At 44.8% G+C, this 18,761-nt stretch overlaps 1 long non-coding RNA gene across 1 annotated transcript; it reads right to left on the bottom strand.

Moving 5' to 3' along the window:
• Positions 1-15,409: 15,409 nt before the first annotated feature.
• LOC147368463 (uncharacterized) lies at positions 15,410-16,649 on the bottom strand. Its single transcript, XR_015166665.1, has 2 exons — positions 16,265-16,649; positions 15,410-15,670 (listed from the first exon to the last, which is right to left on the bottom strand). It is a non-coding gene; the product is annotated as an uncharacterized LOC147368463 (long non-coding RNA).
• Positions 16,650-18,761: the final 2,112 nt, after the last annotated feature.

Genomic DNA, 18,761 nt, shown 5'->3' with positions numbered 1-18,761 from the left:
GTAATGATAACCCTATATGCAAGATAGCAAAAGAGACAGATGTATAGAACAGTCTTTTGGACTCTGTGGGAGAGGGCAAGGGTGGGATGATTTGGGAGAATGGCACCAAAACATGTATATTACCATATGTGAAACGGATTGCCAGTCCAGGTTCAACGCATGAGACAGGGTGCTCAGGGCTGGTGCACTGGGATGACCCAGAGGGATGAGATGGGGAGGGAGATGGGAGGGGGGTTCAGGATGGGCAACACACGTACACTCATGGTGGATCCATGTCAATGTATGGCAAAACCACTACAATATTGTAAAGTAATTAGCCCCCAATTAAAATAAATAAATTTATATTAAAAAAAAAAAAGAAAACAAAAGAACCACATCTGTTTTTAATGCAAAAAAACCTGGACATTTTAAAAGAGACTGCCATGTGCAACTTCCCTGGCAGTCCAGTGGTTAAGACTCCAAGCTTCCAATGAAGGAGGCTCAGGGTTCAATTCTTGGTCAGGGAACTAAGATCCCACATACTGTGTGGCAAGGCCAAAAATAAAATTTAAAAAGGCTGCCACAGGTTTAAATTAGACTCAGGACATGATGATTTTAATAAGGAACAGGGGTGCTCCCAGGACTATGAGAAGGTATTCCCTCTCCTCACAAACACCTCAGATGAAACCAAAATAACATTCAGAAGGGCAACTTCTAAATTCTAAGGCCCTTGTAGACATGGAGGCAACCTTATCCATTCTCAGCCCTACCCTCATTCACTGCCCTCTCCCCCAGAGTAAACAGAAAATTCAAATTACAGGTGTTTCTAATTTACCTATGTGAGTTTTAAAATCAGAAACAATAATATTCCAGTTAGAACTATCTCAGGAAGACACGTGTTCCTTTTCGTGAAATGCACTCCAATTCATTTGATAGGATGAGCCCTCTTAGAGGCATGTAATGCCCATACTGCCTGAAGGGTGAAGTGATTTTAGAGTTAGAAAACTTCAATTCAGACCAGAACATAATGACCAAGAAACATGGCTGGGAAAACAAAAGCTCAGACAGATAAGGGGAAATGGATGACTCAGTTACAAGTGCCTGAGGAATTATGGTCATTGTCCTCCTCAGAATTTGGAAAAATCGAGTCAGCCACTTCAATTAGAATAACTACTGATGGCGCTTCCCCAGCGGCCCAGTGGTTAGGGCGCCTCACTTTCACTTCAGGGGGCACGAGTTCGATGCCTGGTGGGGGATCTAAGATCTCACATGCTGCTCAGCAGAGCCAAAAATAAATAAAAAGCAACTGAAAAATAACAACAACAATTATTGACAATCCCAAGCCTCTACCCAGTATTTGGCAATAACTATTTCGTTTTTTTCCTAAATATTTATTTACTTGCCTGTACTGGGTCTTCGTTTAGGCATACAGAAATCTAGTTCCCTGACCAGGGATGGAACCTGGGCCCCTTACACTGTGAGTGCAGGCTTAGCCACCAGGGAAGTCCCGACAAAACCTATTTAGACCAGAGGCATTCCTGTTATTCAGAAATTCCTTGAGAACGAACTTACAATTCCTCATACTAGTCCTTGCAGTACCCCCATTTTGCTGGCAAAAAAGTCAAATGCAACAGGACATGAGAGCTATAAATAACACTGTGATTCCTCACCACCCTGTGGTTCCTAATCCTCACACCTTACTCTCAGGCATTCCAGCAGACACCTGTTATTTTGCAGTAAGAGACCTATGCAGTGTGTTCTTTAGTATTCTGGTGTAAGAGAAAAGCCAACGTCTTTTTGACTTTACATGGGAAGACCATCTGAACACCTAGATGCCACAAGGATACACTGAAAGCCCTACTTATTTTTCTCAAATACTTAAAGCTGATTGGGCTGATGGACACTTTCCTAATGACTGTTTTAACTGAATATGTAGACGATTTGCTTTTGTGGTGTAGAACTGAACAGAGAAACTGTGCATCTGTTACAAGAGTTAGCCTCTAAGGGACATAAGGTGTCCAAAGAACTGTTAACTGACTCTCAAAAAATTAAGGAAATCTTGGCTTTCTTGCTTCCCAGAACAAAGCAGCAGCTAAGAGGGACTTCCCTGGTTGTTCAGTGGTTCAGAATCTGCCTGCCAGTGTAGGGGACACAGGTTTGATTCTTGGTCCCACAGTAAGAGCAACCATTGCAATGAGAAGCCCTAGCGCCAGTACTAGAGAGTAGCCCCCACTAACTGCAACTCGAGAAAGCCTGCACACAGCAGCGAAGACTCAGCATAGCCAAATATAACTTTTTTTTCAATTTAGGGGAAAAAAAAAGAAAAACAGATGAGGCAATTTCCAGGTCTGACTGCATACTGCAGGAACTGGATATCTAATTTGTCCCTCATGCCCCAATTCCTCTATGTGTTACTAAAGTCTAACGGACCAGTTAGACTTGAACCAACATCTAAAGTCTAACGGCTGCACGGTGCTGGGGCGGTGGTGAGGAGATACCACATGTCCAAGGACAAAGGAGAAGTCCCAGCAAGATGGTAGAAGGGGCGAATTCATGTCTAGAATCACACCCCATTCCCACCAGAGATGCTCAGAGGGCTCAAACAAACCTTGTGCACACCAGGACCCAGGGACCCCACAGAGACTGAGACAGAACTGTGTTTGAGCGTCTCCTGTGGAGGTACGGGTCAGCAGTGGACTGCCACAGGGACAGGGGCTCTGGGTGCAGCAGACCTGGGTATGGCATAAGCCTCCTGAAGGAGGTCACCATTAACCCCACCAAAGAGCTGCCAGAGGAGAAGGCAAGGGCAACCCACTCCAGCACTCTTGCCTGGAAACTCCCATGGACAGGGGAGCCTGGTAGGCTGCAGTCCATGCAGTTGCTAAGAGTCGGACACGACTGAGCGACTTCACTTTCACTTTTTACTTTCATGCATTGGAGAAGGAAATGGCAACCCACTCCAGTGTTCTTGCCTGGAGAATCCCAGGGACGGGAGAGCCTGGTGGGCTGCCGTCTATGGGGTCGCACAGAGTCGGACACGACTGAAGCGACGCAGCAGCAACAGCAGAGCTACCAGAACTTACACAGGACTGGGAAATAGACTCTTGGAGGGCACAAACAGAACATTATGTGCACCAGGACCCAGGAGAAAGGAGCAGTGACCCCACAAGAGACTGACCCAGACCTGCCCAGGAGCATCCACATCTCCAGCGGAGGCGTGGGTCGGTGGTGGCCTGCTGCAGGGTTGGGGGAACTGAGTGTAGCAGTACTTGCATGGGATCTTTTGAAGGAAGTCACCATTATCTTCACTACCTCCACCAGTTTGCTGCTGCTACTGCTGCTAAGTCACTTCAGTCATGTCCGACTCTGCGACCCCATAGACGGCAGCCCACCAGGCTCCCCCGTCCCTGGGATTCTCCAGGCAAGAACACTGGAGTGGGTTGCCATTTCCTTCTTCAATGCATGAAACTGAAAAGTGAAAGTGAAGTCGCTCAGTCATGTCCGACCCTCAGCAACCCCATGGACTTTAGCCTTGCAGGCTCCTCCATCCATGGGATTTTCCAGGCAAGAGTACTGGAGTGGGGTGCCATTACCTTCTCCGTCCACCAGTTTGGCCCCAGGTAAATAGCAGGGAGGGAACACATCTCCACCCATCAACAGAAAATTGGATTAAAGATTTACTGATCACGGCCCCGCCCATCAGGAAGCTTCCATAAGCCTCTTATCCTTCTCCATCAGAGGGCAGACAGACTGAAAACCACAATCACAGAAAACTAACTGATCTGATCATATGGACCACAGCCTTGTCTAACTCAGTGAAACTATAAGCCATGCCGTGTAGGGCCACCCAAGACAGACGGGTCATGGTGGAGAGGTCTGACAGAATGTGGTTCACTGGAGAAGGGAATGGCAAACCACCTCAGTATTCTTGCCTCGAGAATCCCATGAACAGTATGAAAAGGCAAAAAGATAGGATACTGAAAGATTAACTCCCCAAGTCGGTAGGTGTGCAATATGCTACTGGAGATCAGTGGAGAAATAACTCCAGAAAGAATGAAGAGAGGGAGCCAAAGCAAAAACAACACCCAAGTGTGGATGTGACTGGTGATGGAAGTAAAGTCTGATGCTGTAAAGAGCAATAACGCATAGGAACCTGGAATGTCAGGTCCATGAATGAAGGCAAACTGGAAGGGGTCAAACAGGAGATGGCAAGAGTGAACGTTGACATTTTAGGAATCAGTGAACTAAGATGGACTGGAATAGGTGAATTAAACTCAGATGACCATTATATCTACTATTGTGGGCAAGAATCCCTTACAATAAATGGAGTAGCTAGCCATCATAGTCAACAGAAGAGTCTGAAATGCAGTACTTGGATGCAATCTTAAAAATGACAGAATGATCTCTGTTCGTTTCCAAGGCAAGCCATTCAATATCACGGTAATTCAAGTCTATGCCCCGACCAGTAATGCTGAAGAAGCTGAACAGTTCTATGACAACCTACAAGACCTTCTAGAACTAACACCCTGAAAAGACATCCTTTTCATTATAGGGAACCGGGATGCAAAAGTAGGAAGTCAAGAAACACCTGGAGTAACAGGCAAATTTGGCCTTGGAATACAGAATGAAACAGGGCAAAGGCTAATAGCATTTTGCCAAGAGAACACACTGGTCATAGCAAACACACTCTTCCAACAGCACAAGAGAAGACTCTACACATGGACATCACCAGATTGTTAATACTGAAATCAGACTGATTATATTCTTTGCAGCCAAATATGTAGAAGCTCTATACAGTCCACAAAAACAAGACTGGGAGCTGACTGTGGCTCAGATCGTGAACTCCTTATTGCCAAATTCAGATTTCAATTGAAGAAAGTAGGGAAAACCACTAGACCATTCAGGTAGGACCTAAATCAAATCCCTTATGATTATATGGAAGTGAGAAATAGACCCAAGGGATTAGATCTGATAGACAGAATGCCTGATGAACTATGGATGGAGGTTTGTGACACTGTACAGGAGACAAGGATCAAGACCATCCCCAAGAAAAAGAAATGCAAAAAAGCAAAATGGCTGTCTGAGGAGACTTTACAAATAGCTGTGAAAAGAAGAGAAGCAGAAAACAAAGGATAAAAGGAAAGATATACCCATTTGAATGCAGAGTTCCAAAGACTAGCAAGGAGAAATAAGAACGCCTTCCTCAGTGATCAGTGCAAAGAAATAGAGGAAAACAATAGAGTGGGAAAGACCAGAGATCTCTTCAAGAAAATTAGAGATACCAAGGGAACATTTCATGCAAAGATGGGCTCAATAAAGGACAGAAAAGGTATGGACCTAACAGAAGCAAAAATATTAAGAAGAGGTGGCAAGAATACACAGAAGAACTGTACAAAAAAGATCTTTATGACCCAGATGATCACAATTCTATGATCACTCACATAGAGCCAGACATCCTGGAACACGAAGTCAAGTAGGCCTTAGGAAGCATCACTATGAACAAAGCTAGTGGAGGTGATGGCATTTCAATTGAGCTATTTCAAGTCCTAAAAGATGATGCTGTGAAAGTGCTGCACTCAATATGCCAGCAAATTTGGAAAACTCAGCAGTAGCCACAGGACTGGAAAAAGTCAGCTTTCACTCCAATCCCAAAGAAAGGCAATGCCAAAGAATGCTCAAACTACCGCACAATTGCACTCATCTCACACGCTAGTAAAGTAATGCTCAAAATTCTCCAAGCCAGCCTTCAATCGTACCTGAACCCTGAACTTCCAGATGTGCAAGCTGGATTTAGAGAAGGCAGAGGAACCAGAGATCAAATTGCCAACATCCGCTGGATCATGAAAAAAGGAAGAGAATTCCAGAAAAACATCAATTTCTGCTTTATTGACTATGCAAAGCCTTTGACTGTGTGGATCACAATAAACTATGGAAAATTCTGAAGGAGATGGGAATACCAGACCACCTGACCTGCCTCTTGAGAAACCTATACGCAGATCAGGAAGCAACAGTTAGAACTGGACATGGAACTGGTTCCAAATTGGGAAAGGAGTACGTCAAGGCTGTATATTGTCACCCTGCTTATTTAACTTATATGCAGAGTACATCATAAGAAACGCTGGGCTGGGGCAAGCACAAGCTGGAATCAAGACTGCCTGGAGAAATATCAATAACCTGGAGAAATATAAATAACCTGGAGAAATATCAGATATGCAGATGACACCACCCTTATGACAGAAAGTGAAGAAGAACTAAAAAGCCTCTTGATGAAAGTGAAAGAGGAGAGTAAAAAAGTTGGCTTAAAGCTCAACATTCAGAAAATTAAGATCATGGCATCCGGTCCCACCACTTCATGGCAAATAGATGGGGAAACAATGGAAACAGTGACAGACTTTATTTTTTTTGGTCTCCAAAATCACTGTAGATGGCAATGGCAGCCATGAAATTAAAAGACGCTTACTCCTTGGAAGGAAAGTTATGACCAACCTAGACAGCATATTAAGAAGCAGAGACATTACTTTGCCAACAAGGGTCCATCTAGTCAAGGCTACGGGTTTTCCTGTAGTCATGTATGGATGTGAGAGTTGGACTATAAAGCTGAGGGCCGAAGAATTGATTCTTTTGAACTGTGATGTTGGAGAAGACTCTTGAGAGTCGCTTGGACTGCAAGGAAATCCAACCAGTCCATCCTAAAGGAAATCAGTCCTGAATATTCACTGGAAGGACTGATGTTGAATTTTAATTTAAAATTTTCTAATTTTTGTTTGCTTTTATTTTTTGGCTGCACTGGAACTCCAATACTTTGGCAACCTCGTGCGAAGAACTGACTCATTTGAAAAGACCCTGATCCTGGGAAAGATTGAAGGTGGGAGGAGAAGGGGACGACAGAGGATGAGATGGTTGGATGGCATCACTGACTCGATGGACTTGAGTTTGAGTAAATCCAGGAGTTGGTGATGGATAGGGAGGCCTGGCGTGCTGCAGTCCACAGAGTCACAAAGAGTCAGATATGACTGAGCAACTGAACTGAACTCTACAGGCCAGACCTAATTGAATGCACAACAGAAGAAAAGGCTACGTAGTAAAATCTGCATGGGCTCGAGAATAAGGCCATCCTGGAAGGACTGATGCTGAAGCTGAAACTCCAATACTTTGGCCATCTCATGCGAAGAGCTGATTCATTGGAAAAGACTCTGATGCTGGGAGGGATTAGGGGCAGGAGGAGAAGGGGACGACAGAGGATGAGATGGTTGGATGGCATCACCGACTTGATGGACTTGAGTTTGAGTAAATCCAGGAGTTGGTGATGGACAGGGAGGCCTGGCGTGCTGTGATTCATGGGGTCACAAAGAGTCAGACACGACTGAGCAACTGAACTGAACTGAACTATAAGTTACCATTTTTATCTTTTCTGGGCATGAAGATAATAGAAACACTCTACGGATGTTAACTCTGACCACAGTGACTAGCATCAACCCACAGGATATTATAGTCAGCAGCTAGCTTCAGTAGTAAAAGGCCTCCCACTCTTTAGGGAGGAGTCATTTCAATGACCGCTCTGTTGTGCAAAGCTAGTGAAGAATTTAGGATGGCGTCTCTTTTGACTATCTCCACTCAGTTGAACCTCTTGAATTCTCATCACACTTGGCATTATTCTGTGAGCCAACTCTCCTCTCACGAGGTATGGTTGCTTTCTTTACCTAATATTATTGTGGCTTGATGTAGTAATCTTGACCATGCAACTTTACTTCCAGCAACCCAGGATGATAATGACCATGACTGTACTATGCTAACTCATTACCTTCTTACAAGATGACTTAACAAGAAATTCCTATTGATACTGCTAACTTAATTTTCTTTAACAGATGGATTTTACTTAAAGGATGTACTGGGACATTACCTAGCTGGATATGCAATAATATCCATGGTGGACATAATTGAAAGCTCTTATTCACCAGGCTCAAAGTTGGCACAACAGGCTGCATTAATTGCTCTATACAGAGCTTGCCAGCTAGCTAAGGATTAAGTAGCAAGTATTTACATTGACAGCTACTCTGCTTTAGGAGTAGCTCTTGATTTTGGAATCCTCTGAAAGAGAAGGGTACTTCTTACTTCCTCAGGTCAACTCATAAAGAATAAGAAGCTAGTGTCAGAATTTTATTAGACTCTATACAATTACCTAAACAACTGGACATTATTAAACTACCTGGACATTTCAAATTTGATTCAATAGAGGCTAAAGGGAATTTACTGACACAGCTGCTAAAGGAGGTGCTTTAAGTTCTATTTCTGTCTAGTTGCAAGAATGTCTGCTGCTCAAACCTGACCTCCAGTGTAACTGTTAGGAAACTTCTACAGGCTCACAACTCCGTACCAGGGACTTCCCTGGTGGCCCAGTGGTAAAGAATCCACCTGCCAATGCTGGGGACATGGGTTTGATCCCTGATCCCGGAAGATCCCACATGCCGTGGGGCAACTAAGCCTGTGCACGTAACTCCTGAGCCCACACACCAAGAGCCCGTGCTCCACAGCTAGAGGAGCCACCACAAGGAGAAGCCTGTGCACTGCAATCAGAGAGTAGCCTCTGCCAGAGCAACTAGAGAAACTCCAAGGCAGCGATGAAGACCCAGTGCAGCCAGAAAATAAAAGCAAACAAAAATTAGAAAATTTTAAATTAAAAAAACTTAGTACCAGAAGATGAAAAATAAATATAGAAAAAGAAAGGTTGATCCTTTGATCCCACCTCACAAATATGGCTTAGACCAAGTAAGAGACTTGTAGTGCCTATAGGAGCTCAGTTATCCTTACTCCAGCATGTATCTTCCCCGGCCCATTTGGCTCCTGAAAAAATAATTTTATGGGGGAAACAGGTCGGTTCTCCCTTGAGCTGGCCCGCTGTTCTACAGCATTTCCCACTCTAATAAACTTTATTTCCCTCTCAAAAAAAATAATAATAATTTTATGGGGGAAACAGTGTATGTGGAAGCCCATCCCTATGGTAGCCCACAGGACACATACTCAATGCACTGGTTGCCCTAAGTATAATCTCAGAAAACCACTCCATGTGTCACAAGGTCACCTTCCCCTTCCTAAAGACCTCTTGAGTTATGGCAATTGGAAGGATACAAATATATTTTGGCAATGATTTGTGTCTTCACACTGATTGAAGCTCTTCCTGAACAAGAGCAACAGATTAAACAGACGATGAACTGCTCTCGGGGGCTTCCCTGGTGGCTCAGCGGTAAAGAATCCACCTGCAATGCAGGAGCTGTGAGTTCTATCCCTGGGCAACCCACTCCAGTATTCTTGCCTTGACAATCCCAAGGACAGAAGAGCCTGGCATGCTACAGTCCACACGGTCACAAAGAGTTGGACACAACTGAGCAACTGAGCGCGCACACAGAAACTGCTATTGGAAAAGATATTTCCTGTTTGGGGGATCCCTTCTGAGTTGCATAGTGACTTAAGGACTCACTTCACCTAACAAATAATTAAATCCATTTCTAATATTTGGCCAATGATACAGCATGTTCACTGTACTTATATTCCCCAAACTTCACGACTGGTGGAAAGAATTAACAATACCATCAAAACTCAATTGTCTCCAAAAAAAAAAAAAAACTCAATTGTCAAAACTCTCACGGACTTTCATGGCCAAAAGCTCTCCCTTTGGTTCCTCTCAAACTTAGGTCCACTCTTTTGGGTAAAACATCACTTGTCTCCTTTTGAAATAATCACTGGGCAACCTATGTGTTTAGATGAAGGCATGTATGAATCAGTATTACTTAAAGGTGATACACTACTGTCAAAAGGGCTCATTAAAGCACTTAAAAGAAAATGAAAAACTAGTAACTATCTTCACAGCGAGCACCTGGGAGACAAAGACCTTAAGGACCACAGGCTACTACCTGGAGATTCTGTCTACTGGAAAAGACACAAAATAAAGGACTCTTTGTGCTTCCCTGGCAGCCCAGTGGTAAAGAATCTGCCTGCTGATGCGGGAGACAATGGGTTCAATCCCTGAGTTGGGAAGATAGCCTGAAGAAGGCAATGACAACCCACTCCAGTATTCTTGCCTGGAGACTCCCATGGACAGAGGAGCCTGGCGGGCTACAGTTCCTGGGGTCACGAAAGAGTAAGACACAACTTAAGAGACTAAAACAACAACAAAGAACTCTTTACAGCCACACTGAAAGGGGCGATAACTTATGGTGGTCAGTGTCAGGTTCATGACCTCCAAAGGAGATTTCACTCCAGAACCAAAAATGCACTCAGTCACTCACAGCTTTGTGCAGCAGAGATTGTATTAAAGTGAAAGGACAGAGAAAGCTTCTGACATAGACATCAGAAGGGGGTATAAAGAGTACCCACCATGGTTGACTTAAGTAGAGCATTATATACGTCTTCAACGGGTTACTAGTAATAGATCAAAAGAATATCTCAAGGTCAAAAAGGTCTCACCAGACCCTCTCCTGCAACACACATCTTGAGATAACATCAGTACAAGATTAGCCAGAAGGAACAGAGTTCATGTTCTCAAGAAAGATAGATACATTGCTGTTATTTAGTCATTAACATGGAGCCTACCTAAGACAAAGAATATATATTACACCTCCTTCTTAAGGGGGCCTTGGACTCCTTATCAACCTGCCTAATGTTAACTGTATCCAGGGCCATATCAGGTATTACTAACAAATTCTGGTGCTCCAGATCTTAAAGGAGTAAGCTCTTGGATTCATATTTATCACCTTAAAAAGACTTCTCCCAGGACTTCCTGGTGGTCCAGTGGCTAAGAATCTGCCTTGCAATTCAGGTGATATGGGTCCAAACCCTGGTCAGGGAACTAAGATCCCACGTTCTGAGAGCAACTGAGCCCACGCTGCAGCTACTGAAGCCTATGTGCTGCAACAAAAGATCCCACAGGATGCAATGATAGACCTCTTGAGCCACAACCAAGGCCTGACGCAGCCAAATAAAATGTTTTTAGTTTAAAAAAAATAAAAAGACCTCTCCTGAATGGATACAATTTAAATGTCCCCTCCTGACACCCAGCTTCTACTCACCAGCTCTAGCAGACCAGAATGAGAAGATGACACCTGAAGTAGACAGTTGATCCAAGATGCTAGACAAGGCCTGTATAATGGTCACCTTGATTTCTTACATTTCTGCTTATGAGCCAAATGTATTTTCCTTGGGTTCAATCAGATGTAAGCATCAAAATCAATCCAACTTCTGGGTTTTTGGCCAGTTACTTACATCCAGCACTTCTAAATTACCCTGACGGATTTTACCTCTCTGGGGTTCAGACTGGCTAGTCTTCAGTGATTTTATCTTACCAGAACCTCTAGTACCAGGCAAGCTACAGCTGGTATTGACAGAGTCAATTCCTAGGAAGATTGATAAGAAGTCCAGGGTCCCGAGCAGGAGAAAGTGGTCCAAGGCTCTCAAGGAAGAGAAAAGGACAAACATTCTTTTTCTACATTGCTTTGTCTTAGTCAGTATAACAAGGTATCTTGCTTGAGAACATATTTCTCCTTAACAAGAACCTTCTGACTAATCCTGTTATCTTAACAGGTATGTGTGGGAGTGGGTCTGGTGAGACCTTTCCATTGTTAGTTCTAATCTTGTTAATTTAAGATGCATGCTGTGGGAGTGAGTCTGGTAAAAGTATCAGATCAGATCGGTCGCTCAGTCCTGTCCGACTCTTTGCGACCCCATGAATCGCAGCACGCCAGACCTCCCTGTCCATCACCAACTCCCAGAGTTCACTCAAACTCATGTCCATCGAGTCAGTGATGCCATACAGCCATCTCATCCTCTGTCGTCCCCTTCTCCTCTTGCCCCCAATCCCTCCCAGCATCAGAGTCTTTTCCAATGAGTCAACTCTTCACATGAGGTGGCCAAAGTACTGGAGTTTCAGCTTTAGCATCGTTCCTTCCAAAGAAATCCCAGGGCTGATCTCCTTCAGAATGGACTGGTTAGATCTCCTTGCAGTCCAAGGGACTCTCAAGAGTCTTCTCCAACACCACAGTTCAAAAGCATCAATTCTTCAGCGCTCAGCCTTCTTCACAGTCCAACTCTCACATCCATACATGACCACAGGAAAAACCATAGCCTTGACTAGACGGACCTTTGTTGGCAAAGTAATGTCTCTGCTTTTGAATATGCTATCTAGGTTGGTCATAACTTTCCTTCCAAGGAGTAAGCGTCTTTTAATTTCATGGCTGCAGTCACCATCTGTAGTGATTTTGGAGCCCACAAAAATAAAGTCTGACACTGTTTCCACTGTTTCCCCATCTATTTCCCATGAAGTGATGGGATCAGATGCCATGGTCTTCGTTTTCTGAATGTTGAGCTTTAAGGCAACTCTTCCACTCTCCTCTTTCACTTTCATCAAGAGGCTTTTGAGTTCCTCTTCACTTTCTGCCCTAAGGGTGGTGTCATCTGCATATCTGAGGTTATTGATATTTCTCCCGACAATCTTGATTCCAGCTTGTGTTTCTTCCAGCCCAGCGTTTCTCATGATGTACTCTGCATAGAAGTTAAATAAGCAGGGTGACAATATACAGCCTTGACATACTCCTTTTCCTATTTGGAACCAGTCTGTTGCTCCATGTCCAATTCTAACTGTTGCTTCCTGACCTGCATACAAATTTCTCAAGAGGCAGATCAGGTGGTCTGGTATTCCCATCTCTTTCAGCATTTTCCACAGTTTATTCTGATCCACACAGTCAAAGGCTTTGGCATAGTCAATAAAGCAGAAAGAGATGTTTTTCTGCAACTCTCTTGCTTTTTCCATGATCCAGCGGATGTTGGCAATTTAATCTCTGGTTCCTCTGCCTTTTCTAAAACTAGCTTGAACATTAGGAAGTTCACGGTTCACATATTGCTGAAGCCTGGCTTGGAGAATTTTGAGCATTACTTTACTAGCGTGTTGAGATGAGTGCAATTGTGCAGTAGCTTGAGCATTCTTTGGCATTGCCTTTCTTTGGGATTGGAATGAAAACTGACCTTTTCCAGTCCTGTGGCCACTGCTGAGTTTTCCCAATTTGCTGGCATAAGGCATTAATAAGACTAGTGTGTGGGAGGGGGCACTCTCCATCCCCCTTCTGATGTCTGTGTCAGAAGCTTTCTCTGGCGCTTTTATACTTTAATAAAACTCTGTTATACAAAAGCTCTCAAGTGTCGAGTGATCAAGCCTGGTCCCTGGTCCCGAAGCTAAATCTTCCTTGGAGATCATGTAAGCTATCAGTATCACTCGGTAGGGCCCTCTTACGTGGCCAACTAGTGACACCTGTTCTGAAAGTGAAAGTGAAGTCACTCAGTTGTGTCCAACTCTTTGCGACCCCATGGACTGCAGCCTACCAGGCTCCTCCATCCAAGGGATTTTCCACGCAAGAATACTGGAGTGAGTTGCCATTTCCTTCTCCAAAGGATCTTCCCGACCCAGGGATCGAACCCAGGTCTCCTGCATTGTAGTCAGAGGCTTTACAGTCTGAGCCACCAGAGAAGTCACACCTGTTTTGAACCTGACCATAAATATTCCTTTTCACTAGATGTTACTCAGCCCCAGTCAGAACAACATGCTAGAGTTAAACCTAAAAATACAACCCATCTTTTTGGTGGTGTTATTCCCCAGTTAGGGGATGAATTTATTTGGAAATCCCAGGATAAGGCCACCTAAATATGAAGGCCTCTCTTTGCTGGAAACAAACCAAGTATACCAAAGACAATCAACCCAACAATATGAATAAAACAGGGTGAATACTGCCTGAAAATTGTCAACATACTATAACTTTAAGAACCAGTGATTCTAGACTTCCCTGGTGGTCCAGTGGTTAAGATTCTGAGCTCCCAATGTAGGGGTACAAGGTTTGATCCCTGGTCCAGGAACTAGATCCCATATGCCACAACTAAGAGCCCACATGCTGCAACTAAGACCCAGCACAGCCAATTAAATTTAAAAACAAAAAACAGTGATTCAAGACTGCCACAGCAGTTCATTAGTTGGGACTCCGTGCTTCCATCACAGTGAAGTAAAAGTCACTCAGTCGTGTCCGACTCTTTGCAACCCCATGGACTATACAGTCTATGGAATTCTCCAGGCCAGAATACTGGGGTTGGTAGCCATTCCCTTCTCCAGAGGATCTTCCCAAACCAGGGATCAAACCCAGGTCTCCCATATGGCAGGTGGATTCTTTACCAGCTAAGCCACCAGGGAAGCCCAAGAATACTGGAGTGGGTAGCCTATCTCTTCTCCAGTGGGGATCTGACCCAGGAATCAAACCAGGGTCTCCTGCATTGCAGGTGGATTCTTTACAAGCTGAACTATCAGGGAAGCCCTATAGGCGGGATCTTACCATACCACAGGGGGCATGGTAAGATCCCACATATCATGTAGTGCAGCCAAAAAATTAAAAAAAAAAAAATAGTGACTAGAACTGCCTGGTTGGGAGAGCCAGGAATACACTGGGTGGCTCCTAATAAGACCCAATGTATCAGTGGAACAAATTTAAGATCTTGATTTCCCTCAGGTTGGCTAGGCAAATGCATAGTTGACTTCCCCTGGGCCCAGGATCAACTATGGAAACACCCTGGAAATAACGCCTGCCAATCTACCTTTAATTGGGAGCACATCGGGTTCAATCAGTTTTCCATTAGTGTGATCATCTGGCCGAGATATTTGTTCCTTCACTCGGAGAAGGTGATATTACTCACATAAGTGAAAGCTGAAAGTCAAAGTCGCTCAGTCGTGCAGACTCTTTATGACCCCAAGGACTATACAGTCCATAGAATTCTCCAGGCTAGAATACTAGAGCCTTTCTCTTCTCCAGGGGATCTTCTGAACCCAGGGATCAAACCCAGGTCTCCCACATTGCTGCCAGATTCTTTACCAGCTGAGCCACAAGGGAAGCCTTTACTCACATAAAGGCTTTAACAAAATGTACCCGGAAAGCCTTGATTAACAGTAATCAAGCTATTGGTGTGCTCAACTTGGAAGTTTCCATGATGAAAAAAGCAGTCCTACAGAATCGTTCATCTCCGGATATTCTAACTGCTTTCCAATGGGGAACTTCAACTCTCAAACTATGTTTTGATACCTGATGAGTTTTCTAATATAACCTGTGTCATAACACACATGAAGAATCAGATTTCTGCTCTGAATGATCCTCTTCCCAATTTTAGGGAAACTACTAGAACAATGGTTTGGTTCAGGAGGATCCTGGTTTAAATCTTTACTGGTGACATTGTTACTCCTACTCATGATTTTGATTATCATTTGTATGTTATAAAGTGGCTGTTTCTTGCCTTCTGTGCTGTGTATTTCCTACTCCTACTAAGATAATGACATCTAAAAAACGTGAAACTATTGACCGCATGATCGCATCTTTAGTTCTCTATGAAATCATGGACACGCACAATGCACATGAATGGTAAAACTAGCCTAAAAGTCCTGTTGGACAACTTTTCAGGTAACAAAGCCAGGGAGGGGCAGTGCTGACAGGACAGATCAGCCATGAAAGTTTACCAAGACAAACTTCCAACCAAAGGACTTCCCGTAGGAAAGACAACCGGAGAGGCACAAGGATTCCATGTGATGTAGTTCTAGCTGGTTGTTTTCGGCTTTCTCTCATGTAAAAATATCCACAGAGAAGAAATAAATCCGTAAAATAAGCATACGTCCTTGGCTCTGTGGGAAAAATGATAATTAAAACCCTGCATCTGGGACTTCCCTGGTGGTCCAGTGGTTCAGTGCTCCCAATGCAGGGGACCGGGGTTCCAGCCCCGGTCAGGGAACTAGATCCCACAAGCCGAAACTAAGAGTTCGCATGAAAAAAAATAACAAGAGGTCGCATGCTACAACTAAAGATTCCGCTTGCACAACCAAGGTGGAAAATTCCACGTGCTGCAATTAAGACCCAACGCAACCAAATAAACATTAAAATAAAGTACTGCGTCCACTTGAGTGCACCCAGAGAACCACTACTGAATGATAATAACATCACGACCGGAGGACGAACGCTTGCGTTTGAAAAAGTGGGATGGGTCCTGGACATTCAGGCATTTATTGCCAGCCCTGGGAAGAGCTAGACCCAGGGGCCCCGGGGGTAGGTGGGTAGGGGCATGAATTTGAGCCCTGCTTCTCAAACATTTGGAAAACTCAGGAGAAAACGGGACTGTGGACACCCCCCCCCAACCCGCCCCAGAGACCACAGCGCCTCCCACGCACGAACCCACGGTGACTGAGTCAAGACTGTCCTTTGTTGACCTTCCCCGTGCTCACCGCACGATACGGGGCAGACAACAGGCAGGCTGCGGGAACAGAGAGGCTCCAGTCCTGGAGGCAATGATGCCGGGGGCCGTGACTGGGCCAGACGCTCGGGGTACCAGCTGCCAGCCCAAAAACCACGCTGTGAATCAGACAGGACTGAGGTCCGAGCGGCGCCCCAGACGATTCGGCTCCGCAAACTCGAACTGAGAGCGGGAAGGGCCGGGTCCAGCCATGGCCAGTTTCGTCCAGCTCTTGTCTCCCGTATTCACCATTTTGTGGCTTCCGGTGTCCCTCTAGAGTCGTCACTAGGGCCCCCACGTCCGGTCCCACGACTGGTGTAGGTCACAGCGCGACAAACGTAGCGACAGAGCCACCGGGGGCCCTCGCGGTCGAAGGCAACGCCAATCCACCCCGAGAATGGCGTGAGAGACGGCCACGCCGCCGTTTACGTTTACGTTAAGGGAGCGTCCGCCCACCCACCTTCCCCAGAGGCGCCCCTAATTGGACATTTCTTAAGGCTCCGCCCCTTTGCGCCTAAGCATTCAGATCAGATCAGATCAGATCAGTCACTCAGTCGTGTCCGACTCTTTGCGACCCCATGAATCGCAGCATGCCAGGCCTCCCTGTCCATCACCAACTCCCGGAGTTCACTCAGACTCATGTCCATCGAGTCAGTGATGCCATCCAGCCATCTCATCCTCTGTCGTCCCCTCCTCCTCTTGCCCCCAATCCCTCCCAGCATCAGAGTCTTTTCCAATGAGTCAACTCTTCACATGAGGTGGCCAAAGTACTGGAGTTTCAGTTTTAGCATCATTCCTTCCAAAGAAATCCCAGGGCTGATCTCCTTTAGAACGGACTGGTTGGATCTCCTTGCAGTCCAAGGGACTCTCAAGAGTCTTCTCCAACACCACAGTTCAAAAGCATCAATTCTTCGGCGCTCAGCCTTCTTCACAGTCCAACTCTCACATCCATACATGTGGGCCCATATGTCCCGCCAGTGCTGTTTGTAAATAGGTAACCTCACTGCCTGGTCGGTCACTGCAGCTTCTTCTGAAAGCAAGAAACGGGTGTGCACCAGGGAATTTCAGTGTCAATTTTCAGAAGGAGGAACACCCAATCCAAGTCAGGTTAGAACAGGACAGCGTGATGTCCTGCAAGAGTCAGGGTCTTGGGATAATGCTTTGAGACCACACGTGGAACTGTGAACCTTGTGAAGACTTTACATGCGGCAGCTAAAGAAAGAGACTGCGTGCCGCAAGGAAGATCGAAGAACCTGTGCAACAGCTAAGACCAGGCACAGCCAAATAAAATATTTTTTAAAGGACCAAATGTAATATATTCTGGCTCCATTTGCATCTTTGACTGCTGACAGCGCTGAGGCTTCCACCCATTCCTTCCCCGCTCCCACATATTTGTTACTTTAGATAAAGATATCCATGGCCTTGAATGAAATTGGCTCTTGTGGACAGTCTGAACACAGGCCTAGCCTGAGCATAGGCACTCTTCTAAGACCAACCACAAACTGAGATTTGTTCAATAAAGCTCTCACATTTTACACTGGAAGGACGTTTACCTCCGTGTTTTAGTGTTTCCCTAGAGAATTTTGAAATGCAAGTATCTATCATATCCCTAAGGCAACTGAATTTCTTATTTTTACTGATATAAAATAAAGGTTATGTAAATGTGGAATGTATCTGAAAACTCGCAATATGGTTAACAGATTGGATCAAAGCTAATGCATTTATTTGTTTGTTTAAACAGCTTTATTGAGGGACTTCCATGGTGGTCCAGTAGCTAAGATTCTGAGCTTCCAATCCAGGGGGCCTGGGTTCTATCTCTGGTCAAGGAACTAGATCCTATATGCCGTAACTAAGACCTGGAGCAGCCAAATAAATATTGTTAATTTTTTTTAAAAAGAACTTTATTGAGATAGTATATATATATATATATATATATATACACACACACACACACACACACTACACAATAGACTCCTTTAAAGTTTACAATTCAGTGGTTTAGTATATTCACAGATACATGCAGTCATCACCACAGTCAATTTTAGAACAGTTTCAACACCTTTAAGAAAATCTTCTCTTTAGCTATCACTTTCCTAACTTCCCACCTTCCTCCTCTAAGTCCCAGCCCTCAGTTCAATTCAGTTCAGTCGCTCAGTCGTGTCTGACTCTTTGCGACCCCATGAATTGCAGCACGCCAGGCCTCTCTATCCATCACCAACTCCCGGAGTTCACTCAGACTCATGTCCATTGAGTCAGTGATGCCATCCAGCCATCTCATCCTCTGTCGTCCCCTCCTCCTCTTGCCCCCAATCCCTCCCAGCATCAGAGTCTTTTCCAATGAGTCAACTCTTCACATGAGGTGGCCAAAGTACTGGAGTTTCAGCTTTAGCATCATTCCTTCCAAAGAAATCCCAGGGCTGATCTCCTTCAGAATGGACTGGTTAGATCTCCTTGCAGTCCAAGGGACTCTCAAGAGTCTTCTCCAACAC

This window comes from Bos grunniens, chromosome 7, assembly GCF_055505025.1.
Source record: "Bos grunniens cultivar Pamir isolate PY7600 chromosome 7, Bosgru_T2T1.0, whole genome shotgun sequence".
Taxonomy (NCBI): Eukaryota; Metazoa; Chordata; class Mammalia; order Artiodactyla; family Bovidae; genus Bos; species Bos grunniens.
The sequence above is the reverse complement of the archived record's forward strand: the minus strand, read 5'-3'. Positions and strand labels throughout refer to the sequence as shown.